Source organism: Leucopleurus acutus (assembly GCF_964270905.1).
Source record: "Leucopleurus acutus genome assembly, chromosome: 12".
NCBI lineage: Eukaryota > Metazoa > Chordata > Mammalia > Artiodactyla > Delphinidae > Leucopleurus > Leucopleurus acutus.
Window position 1 is genome coordinate 22,606,740 of NC_139154.1, and position 27,247 is coordinate 22,633,986.

Genomic DNA, 27,247 nt, shown 5'->3' on the forward strand with positions numbered 1-27,247 from the left:
GACCAGACATTCCAATGCAATTGTACATCTGCCCGTATCTGTGACATCCATGTGTGTACCATTGAATACCTTTCCGGGGAAACATGTTCATGGAAAAAAATATGAACTAAATCAAGTTTTCCTTCGCCTCCTAACAGTTTGCTGCAGTTTCCTCAGCTGGTGTGCCTCTGAGCATTAATGACTAGGGAGACAAATGATTCTCTTCTATGGCTATTTCACGTGAGGACAATTCCATTCTGGAACTTCGTGCTGACATTGCAGGCTATTGTCACATCATCTGCCGTAGCCATTCACCTCTTTCACAAAGTGACTGTCTTCAAAGAGCCTTTAGAAATGACTTAATTCCAGGATTGGCTGCTTTCTATCGCGAAAGCACAGGTAACCGATATCTGAGATTTACGAACTCATCCACACACTAGTCACATGTGTTCAATACAATGAGAAGATAAATACAGAGTGTTTTCACACTCCAGAGTGATGAGCATTGTAATGGAAGAATCGTGTAAGGAAAGCTGCACACCTGGTGTGCTGGTAGACATCCAGAGGTGGAAAGGAATCTTCTAGACCAGCGGTCCCCAACATTTTTGGCACCAGGGACCGGTTTCCTGGAAGACAAGTTTTTCATGGACGGAGGTTGGGGAGGGGATGTGGTTCAGGCGGTAATATGAGCAATGGGGAGCAATGGGGAGTGGCAGATGAAGCTTTGCTCAAGCCTGCCACTCACCTCCTGCTGTGCAGCCTGGTTCCTCACAGGCCACGGGCCGGTACTGGTCCACAGCCCGGGGGTTGGGGACACCTGTTCTAGTCCAAAGTCTGGTACATAATAATTGCTCTTGGTGTTACTTTGGTAATACTCACCAAAATTCCCTTTCGTCTTTTGTTTAAAATTAATGGCAACATTTATTTTTGACAGCTAAACCATTTGTTGAGAATAGATAAATCCATACTGGTGAGAGAGAACTAGGTATATTTTAATATATAATTAACTTAAGAACAAATGTGTCCAGTAATCCACAAATGCTATATGTGAGATTTCTCTGTAAAACTTTTGATTTCTTTCTGTGGATTATGTGATGGACAGCCTCAGGTCATTCCCATCTGACTACTTTTTATTCATATGGGTTTAAATCTTTTTTCTGAATGTAATAGGATATTTTAGGGTGTAATTATAGACAGCGTGGGCCCAGTTGACTTCCCTCAAAGAAGTTACAGCTATACTTTATTAAGGGTTTCATGTAAAAGTGGAGTGAACCACATTCTTAGAATAAGCAATTCCCCATTAGGACCATTGATGGAATGACAGTGATTTTTCTATAATTTAAACTTCCGTTCTCAGTAAAACATCTAATTCCCCTCCTGTGCAGGAAAAGGTAGCTTAAGGTGAGGGACAGGTTTTGAGACTTTTATTTTAGAACCTGGGAAAGCCTAATGTCACTCTTACTCTCTGCTATCTTTTCTTTTTCTTGTGCTCATTCAATTCTTGTCGAAGACAGAGGCTGTGCTTACTTCTGTGTGTCATATTGCATATGGGAGTGGGGGAGCTTGCAATCTGGGTACCGGACTGTTCTGATTGCAGGAGCTATTGTTTTAGTTGTTAGTGGTGTTACCAACAATGTACTCAGTGGCCTGGCAAACAAGAGTTGAGAAATATCTTAAGGGTGCAGAGGCTAGCTCACAAAATAGCACTAATACGACCAACATTCAGCACTGTTTTGTTTTTTAAAACTACAGCTACCTGGCGAAAAATGTTGGTAATAACATATCACATAATAATTGTAATCTTTAAGTGCTCTGCGTTATTTCTCTGGGGTTTAAAAGAGATTGGGTTTCTTACAGAATGTCTGAAAAGGTTAAAGGCTCTCTCAGGAAAAATACTTAACAGTGCAGATTGTGTGTGTGTTTTTTTTTTAAAAGCATATTACCTGGATTGAAGTTGGTGATGGTAGTCATGAAAAACGGGATCAACACTCTTCCTAACTGAATTCAACAAGTATATATTTTTTAATGTGATCTAAATATCTTAGTTTTAAATAAGCATGGTTGAGGATAGAATTTCAGACACATTGAAGGATTGAGTGTAAAATATGAAATCATCACCATCAATATCACTAGCACTAAAACTGCGAAGAAAAAACAATGGTCTAACCATTTTTAGAATGAGCAAAGGATTTCTAAGTATGAAACTGATGACCCAAATTATGTAGAAAATTATTAATCTATTTGATTAAAAATTAAGCATTTCTTTACACCAAACTTTTCACAAATTTAACTTAAAAATTTATCATATATTTATGATAAATGTAAATAAAGGTTAACTTTCTGGTCAATCAATAAAAAAAGCACTGATACTTTGAGGAAAAAAGGATATGAACCACTAATGCTGTTCACTCTTGATCTAAATAGTATCATTCGGTCCAGTGCGTGCTCAATATCTTACGGGTTTGAAACCCATATTCCTCCAGCTGCTGGGACTCCCTTCTCCCCATGCCTAAACATCTAAGCATCAGGACATTAATGCTGGGTTTTCCTCACGTAGACAGAAAAAGAAAAATCAGAAACACGGTACAGGGACAAGAACACACATTAATTTTCTCCATGCCACATTACTAAAAGTGATTTTCTAAGGGTTTCAACCTAACAAATAATCCCAGTGTATTTTTTTAAAAAAAGCCTTTCAAACATATATTGTCAGGGTTCCTCATACTGACTAATGGAAAGCCATTGTTTCCCTTGCAAGCATACACAGTTGCAAACGGTCTGCTTTTGGCCAAAGAATCTACATCCTAACCTGTGGAATTGTGCAGTGCCCCCTTCCTGGTGCCATTCAGCTTGCATCTCTGTAACTTCCCTATTCTTCCAACCCCTGCAATCCTACAGAACTTAGCAGGCACGAGAGAAAAGAAACAAATGCATTCCCCTCATCAGATAGCATTACATGCCATTCTCTGTAGAAAGTAGCCTTGACCCATCTTAAGATTGTTTGCTTCTATTTTCTGGTAGCTTCATCCAAATAAGACTGTTATTATTCATCAAATTTGCAGCATTCTTTTCCTTCTGTGTCAGCCAAGGATCTGTTTCTAGCCTTTTCCCTCTCTACTTCCAAGAAGCCAACCAACTTGCAATTCTACAAAGTCAATGGAAATTGCACGCTCATAGCAGCGGTTGGGGGCACAGAGCAACACAAGAAATCAGTCAAGAATAGACGAGCACATTATCAATAATGTCAGTGTGTTAGGACCTCCCCTTGGCTAAGTGGTCTGCAAGAGCCTACTTAAAGTGATTACTTAAAAAAGAAATAAACTGTAGGTTTAGCTTCTGCACGCTCAGCTTTCTAAAATGATGATTATTATTTTGTGCATACAAAAGAATGGAGAAAGACTACTCTCTCTTAGAGAACAGCAGTATCAGAATAATATTTTCCTGTTAAGCTCAAGCTTAAACTACTATAACATTGATTTGCACACTTTGCACCAGCTGAACACTAATACTTAAAAATGGCCTCACTCAAACACAGCTTAGACTCAATACAACCAGCTTCTACCACGTAGCTTAACGACTCTTTCCCAAGATCTATCTGGCAGATGGGGTAATGGGTTCTGGCAAAGGATCCATGCCTTTAGCCTCTATTTAGGTTCTTGATTTCAGACCCATTGCTGGTGGTTAAGAGCCAGGAGCCTTGGAAACCAGTCCATCTAGGTGCACACGCTGGTTCCACTGTTTACTAACTGTGTTACTGTGAGCAACTTATTTCTTTTCAGTGTCCCTCCCTTAACCCCATCTTTAAAGTGAAGATAAGAATAGTACCTACCTCGAAAGATTGCTGTGGGGTTAATGAGGGAGAATATAGTCAATTTCTGGGAACAGTGCCTGCCACATAGTATGACCTATCATCATCGTCATCACCATCATCATCTCCACTTTCCTATTGGCTGACTTTAGACTCTTCCTTCAGGAGTTGTGTGCAGTGGTGAAGGAGAAACTCTGTAACCCTTAACCTTCCCTCTGGGTATCTGTGGGGCTAAAGTCCAAACACATCAGCAGTCGCCAGCGTTATAGACGCCGTGGCGATCTCCTAGTCTTCAGCTGAGTACTGTCTGTCCATGTGGCTGAGGACGTTGTCTTTCGACACTGCTGCTTCCCTCAGCAGCCATGCCTTACTCCCGAGGGTGGCCCAAAACCTCAGGGTGACTTTGCCTTCTAAAGACAATAGCTTATGCTATTAAAAAATTAATAGGCAACATGCTTAAGCAGCTTGTCTGAAAAAAGCCTGTATACTAACAGTTGCAGTTGCTATATCTATAGAACTATATATACTGAACACTTACTCTGTCTAGGAACTTTCCTAAGTGCTTTACATACGTTTTCTTAAATAATCCTTTTAATAAGTCTATGAAGTGGATATTACTATTGCTGACACGCTGCAGATGAGGAAATTAAGACAGAAAAATTAGATAATTTACACAATGTCAAGCAGCAGTTAGTTCAATGCCAGAGCCAGGAAAAGAACCTACATCTAAGTCTGCGATCAAGATGGCAACTGTGACGCCACACTACGTCTAATGTGGTGTGATGGCATTCTGAATTGCACAGAGAGTGTCCTTCCTCTGAAATTTTCCCTGAACACTGATCAGGAAGAGAAGCGTACCTGATAGGGTTTGATTATTGACCTAATTACCTCATTCTCTGGATGCTTGTTGTGGAAGTGTGGAATTTCTGGACATGCACCTTTTCAGTTATGCCTGATTCTGCCAACATGCCCCCCAGAGTGGCTGCACGAAATTATAATCCCGTTAATTGTGTTTGAGAGTCTTGTATAGCTACAGCTGCACCAGCACTTGATGTTGTCAGGCTTACTTTTTTTTGGCTAACACCTTAGTATCTCTTTCTATATTAAACCTCTTCTACTTCCTTTAATCAGTGTGTGTCTTTACTTTGCTACAGGGTTAATGCTTTCATTCTCCAGTATCCTCCTACTCTTTATAATAGCACACATACATAGAAATAATATTTCTTGAAAAAGAGGAAAACAAGCTAAGCTCTGAATTTATGTACTGTCCCCTAGGAATAATCAGGATTGTGTCAATATTATCATCTGTATTAGGTGTTCTCTTTAGATAACAAACTTCAAATGTATAAATAATTTTAAAAAAGATTCCTAGAGACAATTTGTTTAATTCCAACCCTGTCCCTGAGATGTTTAATAATAACCTTGGATGCCGTGGAAGCAGCAAGGATAAAATCATGCCTGAGTCACCCGTTCTCTTTCTGTCTATTTATATGGATCTCTGGGATGAGTACATATTTGCCTTCTAGCCAGTAGGCTTTGTTTGGTAATATCAGTGTAACTTTCTTATTTCTGACTTTATCTTAAAGTTGGGATTTAAGATCCAGACAGTAACTAATTAATAGGAAAGAAAGTGTATATATTTTCATGGGGAACTTCCACATTTTTTTTTTTTTTTTTTTTTTTTTGCAGTACGCGGGCCTCTCACCATTGTGGCCTCTCCCGTTGCAGAGCACAGGCTCCGGACGCGCAGGCTCAGCGGCCATGGCTCACGGGCCCAGGCGCTCCGCGGCATATGGGATCTTCCTGGACCAGGGCACGAACCCGTGTCCCCTGCATCGGCAGGCGGACTCCCAACCACTGCGCCACCAGGTAAGCCCCACATTTTTTATTACATGCTGTTTATTTAATTCTTTCTACTTCTGCATTTTCTAATTTTCCAACTTCAGGCCAAAATTGGTTTTGAGTTGACCCCTATTAAATTTAAACCTCTGCCATTGCTCTCCTTCACACACACACACAGTGTATCAAGAAATTAGTTCAGAAAGCACATTCCATATTAATATGTGATGTAATTAAAGTACTTCCTGATTCTTTACCTTAACATAGTGTTTGATGCTTTGTGTCCTTGGAGTGACTGGGAGGTGAGACAGGAGGAGAGGCATTCATTTATTACCTAAAACGTCCTCTTCAACAATCCTGCCCAAAGATTCTACCAAGCAGGTAACTCAAAAGGAAGGAGCGTATTCTCCCCCAGATCCTGACGCCAACCAGGCGGCTCCTGGGAGGAGGCCTGCTGGTCCATCTCCCCATTGCTCAGGGGCCCAAGCTGCCAGCCTCGCCCCACACTCTGCTCATTTTCATGTCTTATTCCTTCTTCTTCCTCTTTTCCCACTCAGGGAGCTCCTACTAGCAATCCTATTCCTGTTCGGTAATCACAAGACTTTCCAGAAAGAAAATGTAACATCCATTACTGAAGAGTTGTGGCCTCTGCTCTCAAAATAGCAATGTTATGTGGCTAGTTCAGAAAATAAAAAGACCGCCTTGGACTTTGAATATGTGTTGTATGTTCCAAAAACTTTGCTTTGGAAGGTCAAGGATGCTTTCAAAGTTTGGTACCGAATGTTCACTGTCAGAACCTCAGCACATTCCTTAATTACTCTCACATAGGACGAGAGGGACTCTTGGATGACAGAAACAGTTTTCTGAAATAGTTACAAATCATTTAGAGTCATACATAGTGATTAAGGTGAGTGATTCTGTGAGGAATCAAAAATGAGGGATTAATTCCAAGATGGGAGTATAAAATTGAACACTAAAGAAAATAGGTTATTTTCTTCATCATGTTATACAAACCAACCATTTGGATTCTCTGTGTGTGTGTGTGTGTGTGTGTGTATGTCTTTGTGTGTGTGTGTATGTGTGTGTGTGAATAAAGCTAATGCTTGGAAAAAATGGATGGCTCACTATGGCCATTCAACGTGTTTTCTAGAAAGACATGATCCACCGTCTTTCTGAGTCCTGTCGTGGTTCAGGGACGTGGCTCATGGCTTTTGCCTCCCCAGTAGCGTAGGTTCATTGAGATAAGATCCTGTCCATCCACCGTCATTTCCTCTCTTCATGGCCTAATCCATTGCCTTGCACACCATGGGTACCAACTGATTTTATCTAAGTGAACAGATGAATGACTCTGGCTCCAAGTCTTGGTCTGGGTTTCTGAGTGCACTTCTCTTTCACACTGTCTGATCACCTTCGATGCTGGTTTTTATTTCCCACCCTATGTGGACCCCATTATTTTCCTTTGCTGAACAATGCTTTCAAGGCTACTTTCCAGGGAACATAGCAGAAATGTCTCAACATGTGTTTCCTCTTATATACTACAACCCTTCTGAAGGAAAAGAAATAGGATTTGATGACTGACTGGATCAGGGGATAATCTCTCACATGTCAGGTCTTATAGAACAGTTGGTGTGTTCATGTAATTAATCTTGTACCACCTTAAGGGGACTATGCAACTAAGCAGAATTCGATGTTCTAGTCAAGGTGTCCAGCTATTGCTCAGAATCCTTCTATCTTCCCTTGGTCAGCTCTTCCTTTCATTCTATTCTAACTGGCTTATAATGGATAAAAGTACTATCCCTGAAATAAAAAACAAACACACACCTGTTAGATATTAGATCCATCTCTGCCTAATTGGCAAGTTTCTTGATGTAGTTAAGCTTCAGTCTCCTTTCTTCTAAATCCCCAATAAAAGTATGTACTTCACATGGATACTCTAAGTTTGGAATGAAAGGATGCTTGTAAAAGGCTTTATTGGGTAACTGGCACCTCAGGTCCTCAATACCTCAATACATTGCCACTCCATTATAATTATAACAACTCTTTCTGCAAAGCAAATCATTCAAATCTTCTCCCTGGTTTTCAAATGTCTCTCTGAGTAGATGGTCTTCGTTCCACTCATCTTTCAGAATTTATTCGTTCTCCTCCTACAATCTCATCTATGCTCATGGCTTTGGTTCTCTCTATGCTAAATATTGCCAACTCTCTGTCTATGGGCCAAATCTTTCTTCTGGCCTTTAGACCTCTTTATCCAAACTGCTGTTGAACACCTCTACTTGGATGACCTAAAAAATCCTTCACATTCCATATGCCCAAAACTTAAGCCATGACCTGCCTTAACATGTTCAGCAGAGTGAATGGATTGCCACACACCCCATTGTACACTCCAGTCCAGTTTTTCACACTGTGATGTTCCTAAAGCATACATCTATCTATCCATTCCTGTGGTTCCCCATAACACTTAGGATAAAAATATAAATTTCCTTAGCACCGCTGGTTTTCAACTCTCTCTCTGTCTCTGTCTCTCTCGGCCCTGTTCTCCCTTCCACTGACAACCTTCCTTTCACCACTTATCCACTACACATAGTGTGATTTGACGAACTATCTTTTAGGTAATCTAATTTCCTTACTAGCAGAGCCCTGGTTCTGTTTGTAGTTGCAAATGTCCAACTTAAAACAAAAGGAAACCAAGCAAACACAAATTAGTAGTGGCCGCGTGGTATGTATGTGGAAATGTGTGATATATATGTGGAAATGTGCTTGTGATTTCTATGAAAGTCTTGGTTTCCTCATATAGTTGCCATGCTGCTGCTTCGTGCCTGGGGTTTGGACAAAATGCCCAGAGCTGCAGCTGCCTCACATAATCATAATCTCACATAATCATAGTGATGGTAAAGATTTGGTCACTGTTGCCAATCCCATTGCCAAACCTTTCCTTATCTGCAGATCAGGTATTTGAGTAGGAAACACTTCCGAGGGTTGAATAGCGGATAAAGATGTTGAAGTCCTTACTCGTTACTTTGTAAAGAAGTCTAGGTTCGCATAGGAAGCTCCCATTCCCTCCAACCCACAGACCTAAATGCAATAAGACGCGTGTTATTTTACAGAACTGTTAGTAGCCAGCCACCACTGTTTACGTTTAATGACAGGGATTAGCAATTTTCAATTTCATTAGCAGATACAATGGTGACAATAACTGCTTCTTAATGAGCACTGTTCTATGTATATTATCACATTTAATTATTGTAATAGTCTCATATAGTAGGCATTATTATCTCTATTCTACAGATCAGGAGACTGAGATTAAGGGAAATAAAGTGCTTTGCCCAAGTGTATTCAGTTTGTATTTAGTTTGCCGTCGCTGGAGTCAGGACTTAAACGCAGAGACTTAATATTTCTGACCCCAAACCTATGGCTTTAACTATAATCTTGTGTTGACTTCCGCACCTGGGCAAGGCTACGCATTATCTTTAACATTTGTCTGGCCTTACATCCTCAGGAGGTTAAACGTGTTTTTGTAAATGCCACATTTTCTACTTCTGAGTCAAGTACACATGTGTAAAATAAAAACTTATTGGTTCACTTATTCTAGAACAAGGATGTAGCCTCCACCAGTCTTTATATCTACCCAACATGAATGGAATGGGGCACGATATTATAAAAACGCTGTATTCATTGGTTTTTGGCAACATCGCTAATCACTCCCTCTCTCTTGCATTCTGTTCAGCTTGTAGATACTGCTTTTTTGTTTTTTTTGGCTGAATCAACATGTGAACCTCATTTTGCAGGATTTGTTAAAAATATAATTAAAATGTTGTATAAAGGTTTAGGCCAAATTGGCCTGGATCCTAGAACACACTCTAAGCAAAACCTCAAGGAATATACGTTCATAGGAAAGGTTTGCTCTCTGGGATCTCCTCCCACTTGCTTTAACCTGATATTTTGCTTATTCTGCTATGAAATTCCTCGGAGGAGTGAAACAGTAGCTTGCCTCATTAAGACGCATCATTTACAAGATGTTGACAAACGTTGGCATTTATCCTGTTAACAGAATAAATGTGAGAAAAATGACCATTTGGCATAGATAGTTCCACGCAAAACACAAGCATGGCTGAGAATGAGGATGATTTGTTGTGTTGTCTTCAGCAGCATCGTTGAGGGCTATACATACTGGAATGACTATGTTTTGGAAATAATAATTATTTCTTCTTTGCCGCACAAATATAATTTTTCATTCTTGCTGGCAGTGGCAGACAGGGTAGCTCAAGACATAGTCAAACCTAGAACCCAACAAAACATCCATATATATTTTGTTTATTTACATTTTTCACCTCAAAAAAGTTTTAAGTGTTCTCCCTTTTGGAAGAAAGTTATCATTTTTTGCTTAATTTTTTAACACTTGGTTATACTTTTCATATCACTTGTAGCTATCTGACAATTACACATTTTTTGGTTCCATATTATAGAGCTTTAATCTTAAAGCTAAATAAAAAAAGAAAGGAAGTATATAAAAAAGAAAGGAGGTATATAATTTCCCAAATTATAAAGAGTTGGCTTGAATTTTCTTAATGGAAAGGATTTCCTCTCCATTAATGAAAATATGTTGAGAATTTAATTTATTCAGTTTTACAGAATTTGAATCTGACACTGAGCTTCTAGATATATGTATAGACATGTGTGCACGTACACACATTTACTTCAGGAAGGAGAAAAACAGACCTTGACCTCTAGGAGCTGGCCTGGTGGTACTCACAGCCAGAACCTGGTGTTCTCCTGTTGAACAGAAACAATTTTACAAAACGTCTGCATCAGACAAGATCACTCTGTGATGGACAAGACAAAAACAAGAACGCTGCACAATCGTGGCTGAAGATCGACAAAGTCATACATGCTGCTCTCTAAGCCACAAAAATGGCCAAACACCCCTCTATTCTGGCTCCTGTGAATGACCACTGCTTCTTGAGCAATTAAATGCAGCTTATTTCAGCTGTGCTTTCGTCTACCCTCCTTCTAAGGTAATACCTACTGAGGGTGTTAGAAGGGATGCTTCCTGTCAGGTCCTGTGTATCCTCCCTCTGCCATGAGCAGCACATTCAACTTGCATCCAAATACAAGTGTGCTCCTGGTGGTCTTGGGCTGGAGAGACTCACAATATATAAACAGTAATACAATCGTGTTACTTAGAAACACAAGCTGACCATCACATAATACGTGTCACTTTAGAGTTAAACATTTATACTTGAAAGTAGTACTTTACATATGCTTCTTCAATCGTTTTTATAATACCTTTATGAGCGAGTGTTGGTATAATCATTTGGCATACAAAGGAACTGAGATGAAAGTAGTTAAGGGACTTAATGGTTCACATTTAAAAGTGACAAAGTCACACTTTGAATCCAGGTTTTCTGATTCCCCACTCTAAGCTCCATCTTTTTTTCTTTTGTATTTAAATTTTTATTGTTATATAATTTACATATACCATTGTGTAGGTTTAAGATGCACAATCTGTTAATTTGATACATTTGTATGTTGCAACAGAATTACTACCTCAACTGTAGCTTACACTATTGTCAGGTCACATAGATATCATATCCTTTTTTCTGCGTGTGGTGGGAACATTTAAGATCTAGCCTTGGCGACTTTACAGTACATGGTACAGTACTGTTGACTGTAATCGCTGTGCTGTATATTAGATCTCCAGAACATATTCATCATCTAGTTGCAAGTTTATACCCTTTAACAACAATTTCCCGATTCCCTGCCCCCATCCCCGCCACCCCACCAGCCTCTGGTAACCACTCTACTCTCTATTTCTATGAGTTCAGCTTTTTGAGATTCCACATAGAAGTGATATCATACAGTAAGTATTTGCCTTTCTGTCTGACTTATCTCACTAAGCATAAAGCTCTCAAGGTCCATTCAGGATGTTGCAAATGGCAGTATTTCCTCCAGTAATATTCCATTCTGTGTGTGTGTGTGTGTGTGTGTGTGTGTGTGTGTGTGTGTGTGTGTGTGTATGTCTCCCATCTGCTTTCATCCCTTGACAGACACTTAGGTTACTTCCATGTCTTGGCTATTGTAAATACTGCTGCAATGGACATGGGAGTGCAGATACCTTTTCCATATCCTGTTTCCATTTCTCTTGGATATATACCCAAACGTAGGATTGATGGATTATGTATTAGTGTTATTTTTAATTTTTTGAGGACTCTCCATCCCGTTGGTCATAGTGGCTGAACCCACTGTAGGGAAGCAAAATGTGCCACCCCAGATAGTCTCTCTTAAGCATGTAGATTAATTTAGGCTGATTTTTAAGGCCCTGAAGACTCAGGAAGAACCTTTCCTCTTCCCTCTAACTGCCGAAAAGAATGTAGATAGAGGACCTGTTGAAATAGGAAGGTAATTGTACTAGTAAGTTTCTGTGTCTCAGAAACAAGCCTGGTGCAATTCAGAGACAGAATAGCTGTTCTGGGGGAAGTTGAAAGAGGTAGAAAGGGATCCAGGCATAAAAAGAGTAAGTACCAGGCTGGGAGGCTACCAAGTTAGGAGGTTTGTAACAAGGGCAGGATAATGACTTGTATAAAATCTTCTAAAACACTTGGCTTTTCAGACATGAAAAAAATAATGAAGAAAATACAAGAAAGAATCTGGATCAGTGCTAGAAATTAGGATATAAGTGTAATCCAAATGTAAGAAGCATTGAAAATGTTAGTTAGATACAAAACTACAAAACTGAGGGGATGAAATTGAAAGACGTTGGGGGAAATTATCATTTATCTGCCTGTTAAAGCGTCAAGCCCCAATGAGAAGTACAGAAGGGCTACTCAGGACCCCAGGCACATAGCCCAGTTTGGACGGACCTGGATGGATGGAAAAGAGAGCATATGTGAGGATCCACAAGGAAATCACCACACTCAATATTGGTGATGCCTCTGATACTGTAATCAGAATGTTAAGGCTAGTATCGTTTAAACTATATTAGGTAAAAATATACTTATAATATGATGACAAATATTTAAATGTACCCAAAAATTAGGCACAGCCAAAATAAAGACAAAGTAAATAAACACGTAATGAGTTGCTACATTCGGCTGATAGTAATATAGGAAAATAGGCAATAAGAATAATATAAATTAAGTGATCACAAAAATCCTATAAATAATTCCATTCCAAGTCTTTCCCCTATAAAATATAACCTCTACCCTTGCCTGGCAGAGGCAGCCTGAGCCCCAGCAAGTAAGCTGAATTCAGGAGCAGCAGCTAGGTTCCCCTGGATTTTTCTGGGTTGACCCCAAGCCTCGCCTCACCTGTATCACCTCACCTGCAGCCCCACTCGCCTCTTTCCTTCCGCACCTCTTTGCTTTGCTTGGTTCTTCCTGGGCTTTTAGGCATCTCCGTCAAGGCATCTTTTCTCCCACTCCACCTGTCTCCCTGCTCATCTTTTGTGGAGCTGAGGCAACTGTACCCTTACTTTGGAAACCTGCCCTGAGAAGGACTCCCACTGGCTACCTAAGGGTTCGTCCTCCTTGTTCCTTCCTTCCTTGTTTGGATAGCAAACAGTTGACAAAGGAAAAAGCCACACTGTTTTAGAAAAGGAATGAGACACCTACGTGTCTCAAATATTGAGTAATTAACTACACTGGATATCTAAAATATGTGCAATTCCCACGGACCTATAGGTACCACTGAAATATATTATAAATTGTTTCATGGCACTGTTTTAAGAAATCCTTACTTAAAAAAAAGTATTTATTTTATTTATTTAATTTGGCTATGACAGGTCTTCATTGCGGCATGCAGGATCTTTAGTTGTGGCATGTGGACTCTTAGTTGTGGCATGAGGGCTTCTTAGTTGCGGCATGCATGTGGGATCTAGTTCCTGGACCAGGGATCAAACCCGGGTCCTCTGCATTGGGAGCGTGGAGTCTTACCCGCTGGACAGCCAGGGAAGTCCCCAAGAAATCCTTAAGTTTATAATAACATTTTCACAATTGAGGTAATGACATGGCAGTATTATTATTGTTCAATTTTTAAAAATGAATATGTGCTTTTGGGTGTGAGATATAATGTCCAGAAAATCACTATATGAAAGAAATATAAAGGTTTTTTAAAACTATTAGTTTCTCTCATGATAAGGCATGTGAGTAAATTAACATATAATAATTATTTATAAACATGTGATTTCTAATTTAAATATTATTGGGTTTAAAAAATTTGAAATCATTTAGCAGCAGTCCCATTCAATATTTATTTTACTGTATTTTAGCATTCATAGTGTCATATTTTAAAAGTATTCATTACCATCACCATTTCAATTATGTTACTGTTGTTCAGGATATATACAAATAGTGTTAAGATGCTTTATTTGGTATCAACACTTGTACTTTATTCTCAAATAGAATTGGATGATGACATAAATTAAAAGACATTAAATCATACTTCCTGGTAGAATCGTATCATATGTATCAGGAATTTAGAATAAATAGAAGAGTTACCTGGACCTAGGCTTTTCAGAATGTACAAACCTGCTATATCTGCCATGCTTTCAGCCACTCCAGAGGGTTGGTACAAAGAGCAACTATGGTGAATATTATTTTAGTAATGAATTCATGTAATGCATTCACTTCTCATTTTAATAATAAGCATTTAGGGAATGCTTGTCCAGTGCAAGGTACTTTGCAGGGTAGTGTCAGCAGATCAAGAAATGTTTCAGTCCTATCCTGAAAGATGATGTGATTCACAGAAAGTATAGATCACAGACGTGCTTATATTAAGCATTCATGGTTTAGTCCTGGAAGGTCTGTGGGCTGTGGAAACTTTTACTTTTTCCATAAAAAGATGAACTCGAGTCTCCTGATGAAAAGGTAACGAGCTAGAAGATGATCACTTAGCAGAAGCCGGATCCTAGCAGCCCATAATGTGCTCTTTCGTTCCTTGAAATCACACTCACTTTCATTAAAGTCACCGATATTAAATAAACTTTATGAGTTAAAGTGACAGAAACTGTGGCATTCTCAACATGGGTACTTGGTCATTGTGATGGTCATTCCTTAGGAATGTCAAGGGCTTTCAAAAGTTCCAACGTGGGGCTTCCCTGGTGGCACAGTGGTTGAGAGTCCGCCTGCCGATGCAGGGGACACGGGTTCGTGCCCCGGTCTGGGAAGATCCCACATGCCGCGGAGTGGCTGGGCCCGTGAGCCACGGCCGCTGAGCCTGCGCATCTGGAGCCAGTGCTCCGCAACGGGAGAGGCCACAACAGTGAGAGGCCCGCGTACCGCAAAAAAAAAAAAAAAAAAAAAGTTCCAAGGTGATTCCTACATGCTCAGGCTTCTTCAGACCAGGAGACTCACTGTCAGCTGCAGAGTGAGGTAAACTGACCCATTTACAGGTCATCTGCGGTCTCGAAAACCAGCCAGAGCACTTGTGGGCATTGTCTGTCCTGTGAATGTTCTGGAAGTTTGGTAAGCTTTGTCGTGGTTGTGAAGAGACTTTTATGGTTCAGGGTCTACACTGAAAACGGTGCAGTTGTTCAAACCTCCTTCAGCCCCCTGGTCATGGATCCAGCCTCCCTAACCACCGACCCTCACAAGACTCTAGGCTTGTTTATGCTTCTGGAGATGCTACCTGAGGGCATCTATGTCCCAGGCACTTAGGTCTGGATTTTGTGGAATGAACAGCGGCTCAGAAGAGAGTCACGTGAGTTAATATGGTCCACAGTCAGTCTGTTCACTTACTGCAGAATATGACAGAAATGTTGTGGGAATCCTATTCTCGTGAGATCTATGTTCTACTCCTATTCATTCTAGAAAGGCTCTTCTGAGTTAGAGGTGAAAGTCTCAGAGAGCTTTTACCTCAGCAAATATTCTCAGCTACATTTCCAGGGGGAGAATATGAAAATAAATCCCAAACCACCTCTTATATTATTTTGAACATTTTAAAATGCAGTTTCATTGGGAATTAACATTTTTGGAAATCCGGTTTTGAGTACTGTCATCAAACTTTAACCCAAAGGATTTCAGAGAGCTGGGGCTGGAATAATCCATGCCTATCCACGAGGATAAATCTTTAAAAATGATTTGGCGCTTGATTGAATCTTTCTACTGTGAATTTACCTCGGGATGCATCTGGGTTTTATTTTGGAAAACAATCTTTACATAAATCTGAGCAGGTAATACAAAATGAAGAAAAGTACATTTCTGATAGCAAGAGGGAACCTGGAATTTCTCGGCCTCAAGAAAAAGAAGCCTTAGATTTACACGGGAGAAATGATCTACTTTCAGAGTTAAGGTGTTTATGAAAATTGATGTGTGGATATCTGCAAATTTGAAGCTTTGCAGAATAAGACCACTTTATTTGTATACACTGTTATAAATCCCTATTTTCTTTCATGCTTTTGTTTGCTATTGGGAGCTTGCCAGCCTCAAATAGAAGACTAGCTAAAATATTAGATTGGTCAACTCCAACATAGGAAAAATTGACAGTCATAGTTTCTGGAAGTTCACTGTCTGCCTTTAGCCATAGACAATGAGGCACCCTCCTATAATCAAATATACACAAACATTAACAACAGGTCTTCACACTATTTTCAGAATTAACGATGCTGCTCATTTTATAAGTGAAGTTTATTTTGTGTGTAAAATAAAGACATCTTGGTAATAAGGACCTGCATGCTGATAGGGATTATGAAATCATTCTAGTACACATCTGTCCCTGCTCCGCTTTCACATGATATTTTTTTAAAAAAATTAAAAAACAAAACGGATTACTAAAAAGGTAAAATCTTGGAAAAAATCATTAGGTTTTCTCTTGACAGGCATATTTTTAGAACTTTTCAGTGACCTAAATTTGAACAAGTCTGCATTCTAATGGCTAGAATGTTCTCCATTAAATATAAGAAAATCCAGTTAATTAATTAGCCCTTGGTGTTAAATGAATTTTTTAAGCCTGAGAGATGAGGGGAATGTGGGATTTGTGATGACTTGACAGTGAACATGAATGATGTTGAGCCCAGAGTGTCTGTGAATATGAACTACTTTGCACCTGGGACTCTGGAGGCTGAAAACAGGCAAGTACAGCAGGCAGACCTGAAGGTAGGAGGTGGGGGTTGATTTATCATCAATGTCTATGTAAGTCTTGTTTTTTTAAAAAAAATTTTATTGGAGTAGAGTTCATTTACAATGTTTTGTTAGTTTCTGCTGTACAGCAAAGTGAATCAGTTATACATATACATATACCCACTCTTCTTTAGATTCTTTTCCCATAGAGGTCATTACAGAGTACTGAGTAGAGTTCCCTGTGCTGTACAGTAGGTCCTCTTTAGTTATCTATTTTTTATATAGTTGTGTGTATTTTGCCTACATAAGTCTTGTTTTCTCTCATTGCCAGCAACTATGTATTATATTCCATTCTTCTATTGTTTCTCAAGGTATGGTTTCAAAGTAACTGCACATAATTTAACATTAACATGGAATATCTTTATGTCAGTTTTCTTTTAATCAAAACTGGATTAATTAGGGCAATTGACAGATTAAGTTGTACTTTTTGGTATGGTCCTTGGTCATGGTTAAATCTTTAATAAAACTACAAGAAGCATCAGAGGATGGAGTTGAGGCATGATTTATTTAAATTTCTTGTCCAGTTATCAGAGAGGAAACAAAATTTCCCTATTGGGGAAGTACTTGATTTTGCCTTCTAAGAGCTAATTGGCTGGAATGGGATAATGTATTTTAGTTCCAATTACTGTTCTAACACTTTACATATAGAGATATTATGGCTTTTATTGTATTCCTTTATAGTAAGATAGGTGAAAATTCAAAATCCACTCATTCAGCTAGCATATTAGATGCTTATTCAAGTTTTTGATGTTAATCTTTATTGTGCAAATTTTTCCTGCATTTATTTAAAAATGTGGACTATTGAGTAGGATGTTTCAGATCTGTCTAAATCAGGTGACTGTTCTACTTGCCAGAGCATCTAGAACTGAATCGACCCCAACCATTGCATGCAGAGTCAGCCTCACATGGGCAGTTGTTAGTGAACCAAACTTGGGTCCGCTTGCCGGTGTGCAGTGAAACCAACCTACTGACACTGGGTAGTGGTGAAGGAAAGTGCAGCCTTTATTGTAAAGGTGCCGATACCAGGAGAACGGGTGGCTCATGCTCTAAAACCCTGAACTCTGTTTCAGCAAGCATTTTTAAAAGCCAGGTGAGGGGGTGGGGGTGGGGGTCACAGGGTATGTGATCAGCTCATGCACAGTCTGATTGGTTGATGGTGGGGTAATAGGGCAGGGACACAGTGGTTAACCTTATCAATCCTTGGGCTCCAGGAGGCCTGGGGTCTTGGGGGGGCAGTCATGTGCTCATGGTCATCAGGTAGTTAAAGTCTTCCATTTGGTGGGGGGTTTCACATCAGTAAAAACAACTCAGGAAATGTGCATCAGATACTATCATCTGGGTACTTCAGAGAGGAGCTACAGCAGAGGATATGGGGGAAGGGCCTGCCCCAGGAAGGCCCCAAATGGCCCTGCTTGGTTACACAGTGATACCTCTCTGTTTTGTTTCCTGCTGCACCCCTGCAGGTACTGCAACAGTGCTTGCCCTGTAGGAAACCAACAAGATTTTTTTTTTTTAATTATGTAGCATACGTGTCGGTTTCTAAGTTTGCCACAACTCTGACCCCTGCAAGCATCACAGTTTTCTGAGATTAATTAGCAAATCAGCCTCCTTCAATGACAGCACATGAAAGGAGATGGAAAAAGGCACTTCCTCCTATAAACTCCTTTTTAAAAACACTAAACCCTTCCATTCTTACAAGGGTCAATTAAAGATATTTAATATATTCTTATCCAGAAAGGAATTGTGTGGAACTCAACAGCCTATTAGCGACAATTGGACAAAAGCAACCTTCAGTGTTTTTTTTTTTTTTTTTTGAAGTAGGTACAAATAATGTGTATCACAAAGGAGGTGAATTGTAAGTCAGGGAAATTGAAGTTAACAAGGCATTTAAAGAAGCCAAGTTACTGCAAAGAGCTCTTAAGCTAATTATCCTCAGTAATGGAGCTGCTTTTTGGCTCATAAAAGATAGCACCTCCTTCAAACAGGTATAGCTGGGGTAGCATATTCTAATCAGCTCTTAGTTCTCCATGTGGCCACTTAGGAGGGATTTTAGAGATGGCATGGAAACCTAGATGTCTTTAAAGTGATACCCCATTTTGGAGAGATTGCTTGAAACATCATTGAAGGCACCTGAGCTTAACGACTAATCCCTGGTTAAAATACAGATGTCCATGGGATAGATGACATTTTAAGCTGCTCCCTGTCATTTCTATTTGATTGAAGGAAATGGCTAAAACAGGTTCTAAGAAAAGGGAGGAAAGCAGAGACTACAGAGTCCTTAGATACTAAAGGGAGAAAAGTTCATTATTCTAAGGACCCTGTTCTCCTGTGGTCGGCGTAGCATTGTGCTCATTCTGGGGCCATACAATCTAGATTTCTTTTTTCTCATCTCTTTCCATGACTACCTGTTCAGGTAGTATTGAAGTTCCTTGGTTACCTCTCCTTATCCATATCTTAACATGGCACTCCTAGACAGGAAAATGTTAGGGAAAAGGTGAAATTCTTGTCAACTTCATTTCTTCACACTAGGTGACTATTTAAAAGCCCTTTGACCTTCTTCCTTTCCCCCCATCTTTTCCACTCTCTCCTTCAGTCTGGCAACCTCACTGTTCTATAGATACCCCTTCCCTGAAAGGTGTCATTCCAGAATTCACCTCTTCCACTCAAGTGCTCTGTCTTGACCTCATTAGTCCTGTATTTAATGATGAAAGGCAGTGGTCCAAGGGAGTGTGCATCACCTGACTTTATTCATCTTGCCTAGGGGATCACTTTCAGGTAACAGCTACTAATACTGCACCGCCTATTCCTTTTTAAATGTCCAACCCCAGCAGTTCTAATTCTAATTACTCACACACAATGTTTTAGGGGAAGACCATGTTCCTGGGTCTAAGACTAGAGCCTGCAGTGGCATCAGGTAATACCTCCTCTTCAACGAAACCCCAACTCAAGGGCTTATTACATTATGGAGTGGTCAGGCATTGAGTGACTGTAGTTTCAATACAGGAGTGCTCTTAAGCATGTTGATTTTCATCTTGGCAAAAGTGTGCTCTTTTCTTTGGGGCACAAACTTTTCTTTCAAAAATGTATGTGGAGTCCTCCCACACAACCCACCCCACTCCTCCAAAGAACTCATCTTCCACGTACTTGCCAATATTTAATATTTAATTTAATATTTAATTTAATCCATCGCTTTCCCCCCCAATATTCTTCTATTTCTTCAGCTTGAGTCAAAAATCAGAAATAAATATGTGATGACAGAAAACTGTCGGTTTGGGTAGATTTAGACTTCTTTGAGAATAATAACAGTAAAGATTCTGGGAAATATTTGTAATTAACCATGCTTTAGGTTATGATATGCATCTTAAAAGTATATATTGGTGGCTTTTTTGAGAGTCAGAAAGCCTTAAAGACATGTACTTCGTTTGTAAGAAATGTACAGTTAATGTGTAAATAACTAAAGTAAGTAGCAGAAGTGATATTTCATAAATGAAGCTGTAGGAAATAATGACATAAGAGTTTAGGGGGAAAAGAAAGAAAAATTTTTTTTCTGGTTGAGAGCTTCATATAAGTAGTGGGGAGAATGTTCCTTTTTGGGCTTTGAAGTGTACATAATTAGGACAGGCAGATACGGGGGACAAGCACCTCCAGGTGGAGGTGAAGCAGAAAAGAGAGCAAAGGTGAGGGAAGGGAGCCATCACACATGGTCCATTTTGATGGGAGTAGGGAGAGAGATCCAGTTATGAAGACGAATGAATCCGCAATTTAGGACTACAGTAATGATACCCCAGTGGATGAGTGTGTGTTTGATGGCATGGACAATAGAGGGGCCCAGGATATCTTAAGCAGGAGAAAACGATGCTAGGAATTGTGCATTAGGACATTTAACTGGAGAAAGATGTGGCATTTACAAGTATCTGACAAAGAATTAGGAAGGGAAAGAATTGAAGGTGGGTAGCCTGGTTAGGACATCATTTTGATAGCCTCAGTAAGACCATGGAATATGCAGAATGTTGAATGCTCATCCTAGGAATATTTCCAAGATAGAATGGATGGTAAGCAGAAAGTGATTTTATACTTAGTGGAAGCAGGTTGAAGATGGAGTTACAAATAAGGCTGGGGCTAGTAAAAGGGAGTATAGGGTGTGGTCCACTGAAGACAGAGCCTTGATGAATACTGTATTGAGAAGCAGATGGAGAGAAATGAATGAAGGAATGTTTCTCTTCCAGATAACATAGTGCAAAACTACATACCAGTCACGAAATTGTATGAACCCTTCATACTTAGTATCTTTTTTAATTTTTTATTTGCGCTCAATTCTATATGTTTAAATACTTAGTATCTTTATTCCAATCAAAGCTGCAAAAACATCCTAATAGTGTTTCAGCATCCCCATTTTATATATATGACCAATAATCAGTGGAGATCACACCAGCAAACTCAATAATTAGGACCTGGAAACTGAGAAATAGAACAAATCTTAACCAGCAATCAGTATGATCTGGGTGGTAACTAAAGATAATCATGCAAATATAAACATGGTTGTTTATAAACAGTGGTATCTGCCCATGTTTACAATCAATGTTACAATGCCAGGTAAATGTTGTCCTCTGGGGGACTTCCCTGGTGGTCCAGTGGGTCAGACTCCATGCTTCCAAGGCAGGGGGCCCAGGTTCGATCACTGGTTGGGGAACTAGATCCCGCATGCATGCCACAACTAAGAAGTCCGAATGCTGCAACCAAACATCCCACGTGCTGCAACTAAGGATCCCGTGTGCCACAACTAAGACCCGGTGCAGCCTAAATAAATAAACAAATAAATATTCAAAAAATATTGTCCTCTGGTGTTAAAAACACAAAATATCTTCATAATATTAATTCAGTTACTAGGCATGTAGATTTCACCTTGGACTCTTAATAAACTGCATGTTAAGAACTTGTGAAATATATCTGGAAATTTCAGAGCAGAACTCAAACCAATGTGAATCTCCATCTAATCCAATATTATATATTTCAAAGACACTAATTTTAGAGCAGCCTAATACTTAGCTCTATTGAACTTTGCCCCTGCTCTCCTCCTTCCACCAACAAAATCTTTTCTTCTCAACATTTCCTTGAAATGTGTCTGGGTTCCTGTATCAAAATTTTAACTTTAAATGATAACACCATGATTACAAAACTAAGATTGGACTTAAAGCTGTAATCGTCAACTCAATACTAACCATATCATGAGTTTTTTTTTTCCACAGAGATTTTTAAAACTGATGTCATTATACTGAGAATAGAAAATATCTACCTGAATTATTGAAAATTACAGTGGGAACAGAGTAGGTAGAGCTAGCAGTGCAGATGTCCTTAGCTGAAAATTTCAGGTTCTATTTCTAGATGGCTTTCTTCTTTATGCTAATTTTTTATAACAGGGCAAAGTGTCATTTTCTTTGATTGTGGATGGAGGGAATGACAAGGGAGGAACCTCTTGAGATGACAGCCTGACAGCCTTTAAATCAAGGAGGATCTCTTTCCTAGCAAGCATGAAGATTAAACAGACTAATGAATCAATGTTTTAGACCATCCACTCCTGGGAGAACACATCAGGGTCCCATCAACAATGGTCAAGTTGGGGAACATTCTTTCCTGTCAACTGGCAAGTGTCCTGTTGTGTTGAAAGTCTTGTTCTTCTCTGGGAAATTACTCTATTTGATGGAGACAGATGTCACTCCACATAATTTGATAGTTCTTCACCAGGATCCAAGAGGTAAGATCTCTTCAACCAACATAGAATTTTAAAATGGTGGTTGTGTGTATTTCTAAAATCAGTTTCTTTCCTCCAACAGTCAATTTTATTTTTAACACAGAATTTTTTATTCTACTCTTCTGAATTTTCCCATTAAAAGCAATATCCAAGGTGCCAACTGCCTTCAGACTTCTCTAGAAATGACTTGATCTGTCACCATTCAGTGGGTATGAATGTAAAATTTAAGAGACTTAAAGCTTTCAAGAATGTTCTGAGTCTTACTCCTTCTCACCTCCCTTTATATCTCTTGATTAATCACAATTTCTGATGCATTTCTTTTGAAGTTGTTAATTTTATTTGAGACAATGGCATATCCTCAGTACATAAGGAAGCATAAATGCAGACTTTTTTCCCCTCCTCCTCCATAAGACGGTATTATTCTGAAAAATAGAGTATGTGAAAATGTCACTGAAGTTACAAAGCAGATATTAAAATTTTATTCTAAAGTGAATCCCAATGATGCATATCTTAATGAATAGGAGATGTGAATTTCTTTTAATTAAACAATTCATTGTTTCAATTAAACTTCATTTTGTTTCATTGCCATCCTTTAAGTGTGGGCAACTTTTTTCTCCCACATTCTGCTATTTCCTGTTGCTTCTCTGCTGACATTTTGCAAGTGAAAAGAATAGCAAACTATGAGTGCACATCGCTTAGTTTTAATACAATATTAATATCTGATCCTTGACACATTAAATGACAAGACTTGCCATTTTTGACTTTCTACTACTTAACATTGCAGAGCTGTCCCTAATAGCTCTAATACATATTATTCCCTGAAACATTTGTGAGCAGTAAGCATGACGGAATAAGAATTAGTTTAGCAGGGAAAAGCAAAATGGTTTCATTTCTAGTGTAGAGATATATCATACTTTTAGATCAAAACTATTGATTCCGGGGTCACTATAAACCAATCTACAAAAACTTTATTAGTTATTGATCTATCTATATTACCTTTTAAATATATGTTTTAATTTCAAAATATAGTTACATAATCCACAATTTAAAAAAACAAAACATTTGTTTTTCATTTTTTTGAAACTATACGTGCTTTTAATGAATAGGTGCTTGGATACTGAGCTAGTTAAAACGCCCCAGAAGCCCATGGCATTTATCTTCTGGTTTCACCATGACAAGAACATTGAAAGAATGGCTGAAAACAAGCAAGCAAACAAACAAACAAGTCACCCTTTTCTCAAGTCTCCATGGAAATTTATATAAACTCAATTCCCACTTATTAAGTGGTAAGTTCTGTTAGAAACACCAAAGAAAGAGTCAGGGCCTCTCCCCTCAAGGAACTTGTAATATTACAGGGTGATGTGAAAAACACACAGGAAATAACTAAAGAACATATCTAAGGCAACATATTAGTCATGTGTGATAGTACAGAGCAGACTATTTAAATAAATACTGAAGAATTTAAAGTAAGGGAAACTTTGCCTTGTGCTGTGTTCAGCCAGAGAAGGAAGCTTAGGTCAGCACCGATGTGTTCTTTGAAGGAAATGAATATTCAAGGTGGGTTAAGTGAAGTGAGGGGTCTGGGGATCTGGGGGTCTGGTGGAGGGAATGGGGTTTTGGAGGAAAGGCCCAGTGGAGGGAAGAGTTGGAAGCAAGAGTGAGCTTTCTTCCTCTCAGCCTGGAAGCTCTTGGACGCCTGATATCCTGAAGGCAATTATATGCTTCTTCCCTCTCACTTAGAGAGTTGCTTGTCGTTTGGGAATCATCATGAGTTCCATAAGGGCTCCTCCCGCTGCTCTCATTTGCTCCCCAGGGTGGTAAAATGATGTGTCCTGGGGGAAACGAGACAGATGTAGGGGTCACATGGCGGATTTGCTGCACTTGGCTCTTGAGCTCCTGCTTCTCTGGATACCTAAGAGATGCTGGATGGTGGCCCACTCTCCTGCCACTGAGTGGAGTCACGTTTGCTCAAATATTGACTCATTTTGGCAAAATGTCATCATGCTTAGTGTCAACAGCAGCCATACCTTAGTGTCAGTGGTGAAGAGTGGTGAGAGCACTGGGAATGAAGCATAGGGTTCCAGCTCCTTCTGGGACCAGCACATCCTCTTCCCTCATGGGCCTCGGCTTCCTTACAGAAAGTAAGGAGGTTGGGCTACAGTGTCTCTAAGGTACCATCCAGAAATGACTCCCTATTATTTTGTATTTATTCCAAAGTTGAAAACATTGATATAACAAAGGATATTTTCCCAGCACAATACTTCATTCATGCCTAATGGAGAAATAAGAGAAAGTCAAAGTCTTTACCCATGAATTTAAAGTAGCCTCTGTCCTATATCTACCACCATTTGAGCAGTGAAACCTACAAAACCCAGCACAAGGATGGCACTCGGCACTCTCAGCCAGGGTTTGCAGTACCCCTCAGGGTTGTCTAGCCCTTCTTGGCTGACTTTCAGATGGACCTGATGAGTTTAAAAACTCTCCTACAAGGAGAGGAAGTTGGGAATTTTAATGTGAGGCTCAAGAGAGCATGAGGAGATAGAGACAGGAATTTGGGGTTCTTAGAAAAATTGGGACCTGTAGACCTGAGCTTGAGTATTTCCCCTCTATTCCCTACATTGCAAAATTAGAAGATAAGTAACCTGCTGTATCCACTTAGTGAACTAGCGGCAATACTCAGAAACCCAGACTTCTAGTCTCCTGATCTAGCCCACAGACAGTGCTTCCATTTAATTAGTCAGATTGATTGAAAACTTAATTACACATAATCCTGCAGAAAAGGGAGTTATGATAATCACACATGCAAAGCTTTAGGGATGTAAAAGAGAGAAGGGCCAAGTTTATGATAGCCAAATGACTGGAAGAAAAGAATTCTTATCATAGCCATGCTCTCTTCATGGAGGAACCACTTAATAAAGGAAAATGTTTTCACTGGAATGTGTTTTTTTCTGGTTGTAACATTTTATAAGGTAGAATTAAAAACATAAAACAGGGTGTGAGGTGGATGTAGAGGAACACCTTTTCCTTAGGTAGAATTTGCTAGAGAACTGGATACAATAATCCAGTTTGGAAATTCTCAGGCAAGATGCAGAGCTGCCCCTAAGAAATGTCCAGATATTCATAAGGCTTCCAACATTCTTATGGTGTATTCATGTTCTCACTTTGATATTTATTGGAAAGATTTGGGAGACAGTTTGAAACATTTTGTAAATCAGAAAAGTAACTCTCTTAAGAAAGAAAGTCACAAATCTGAGGATTAGTATTATCCATGCCAAATATAAAATGAAATAAAAGAGGATAAGATAATATGAAATGAAATAAAACACTGCCTTGCCCCTTCCTTCCTTTCATACAAAGACAAGCACATAGCAACAAGAAGGCAAAACCCCACTGTCTATAGTAAGAAGGGAAAAAGGCCCTCACTATCATCATGTTCCCATTCTCCACTGATGTCTTCATTTCTAAAAGGATTTCAAATAGTGTTTTTATTCCAAAATAATCATTGGTTATTTTTCTTGCAATGTTTCTGAAAGTCTAAAATTATATCATACAAACCACATACTTGGTAGCTCTGTCTAGAGAATCACAAAGTAACTAATTGGAAATTGAGTCAGCATAATGAATTGATACTTTATTGTGAGGTGTATCTCTAATCAAATCACACACACACACGTGTGCACACATGCACACACACAACACACGCACACACATGCACACAGAAGAAAGGAACATTTGGTTGGTCCCACTCATGGGTTTCTTTTTGTTTCTATCCACTGGTTTAGTAAAATAAGTTTGTTTAAGCTTAAGATGATAATCAAGGGAAAACTAATATAAAAAAACAGGTTTGGCGTAAGATTATTCTTCTATTGTTAGCATCTTTATTCTAAAGTTAAGGAAAATAATTAGAAGTTACAATTTCCCTAAAGTTAATCATACAAAAAATAATTAATAAAGATTTAAGAGAGAAGGAAATATAACTTTCAGTTCTCCACAATCTACAGCTCATCCAATTCACAGCAGAGATAACTGAACATCTCAAAGATTTTTAATTGGATTAGCCATTGATATAATCTCTTGAGCACATTCATTTGTCAGATGAAGGCTTTGTCTGTCAACTCAAAAGAAAATATTACCCTTGAAAACATTAAGTTGGGAAGGATTTCAAAACTGTCCCTTATTCAAATTGTAGCAGATTGTTTTGACAGGGACGTGCAGAGAACATTTGCAAACAATAAACAGCCATGCCTTTCTCCTTTGGATGAACACAAAGGGAAGGAAGAAAGATTGTCATTTGTCTCCATGGACATCTGTCTTGCCAACAGTGCACTAATTCTCTTTGAAATCAGTAGTTGTATATGTTGTGTATAAGATATATTTGATGATGGTGATACTTTAGCCATTGTGTTAAATTCTCCTCTATGGCTCAAGATACCAAAATAAATCTATAGCTCTTGTTCAAGGGTGATGTCTAATTTGGCCAGCTGGAATGGCCATCAAGATAAATATGTATTTTCCTTGAAAGACACAGTGATGTGGCCTTTGGGATTGAAGCATAGGTCATATGACCTCAAGTTTAAGTTCTTCTCTTCGGATAAGAAAAAGGACATATATTGCTGCCAGCATGTACCATGCCCTGAATATCAGGGCTTGGTACATGACGGCTGTGTCTATAGACAGAATCTTTTCAATGTGGCCACAGCATTGTCATCAAAAATCCCCTCCCACTTTTCAGGCTATTGTATTAGATTTCTATGTTGTGTA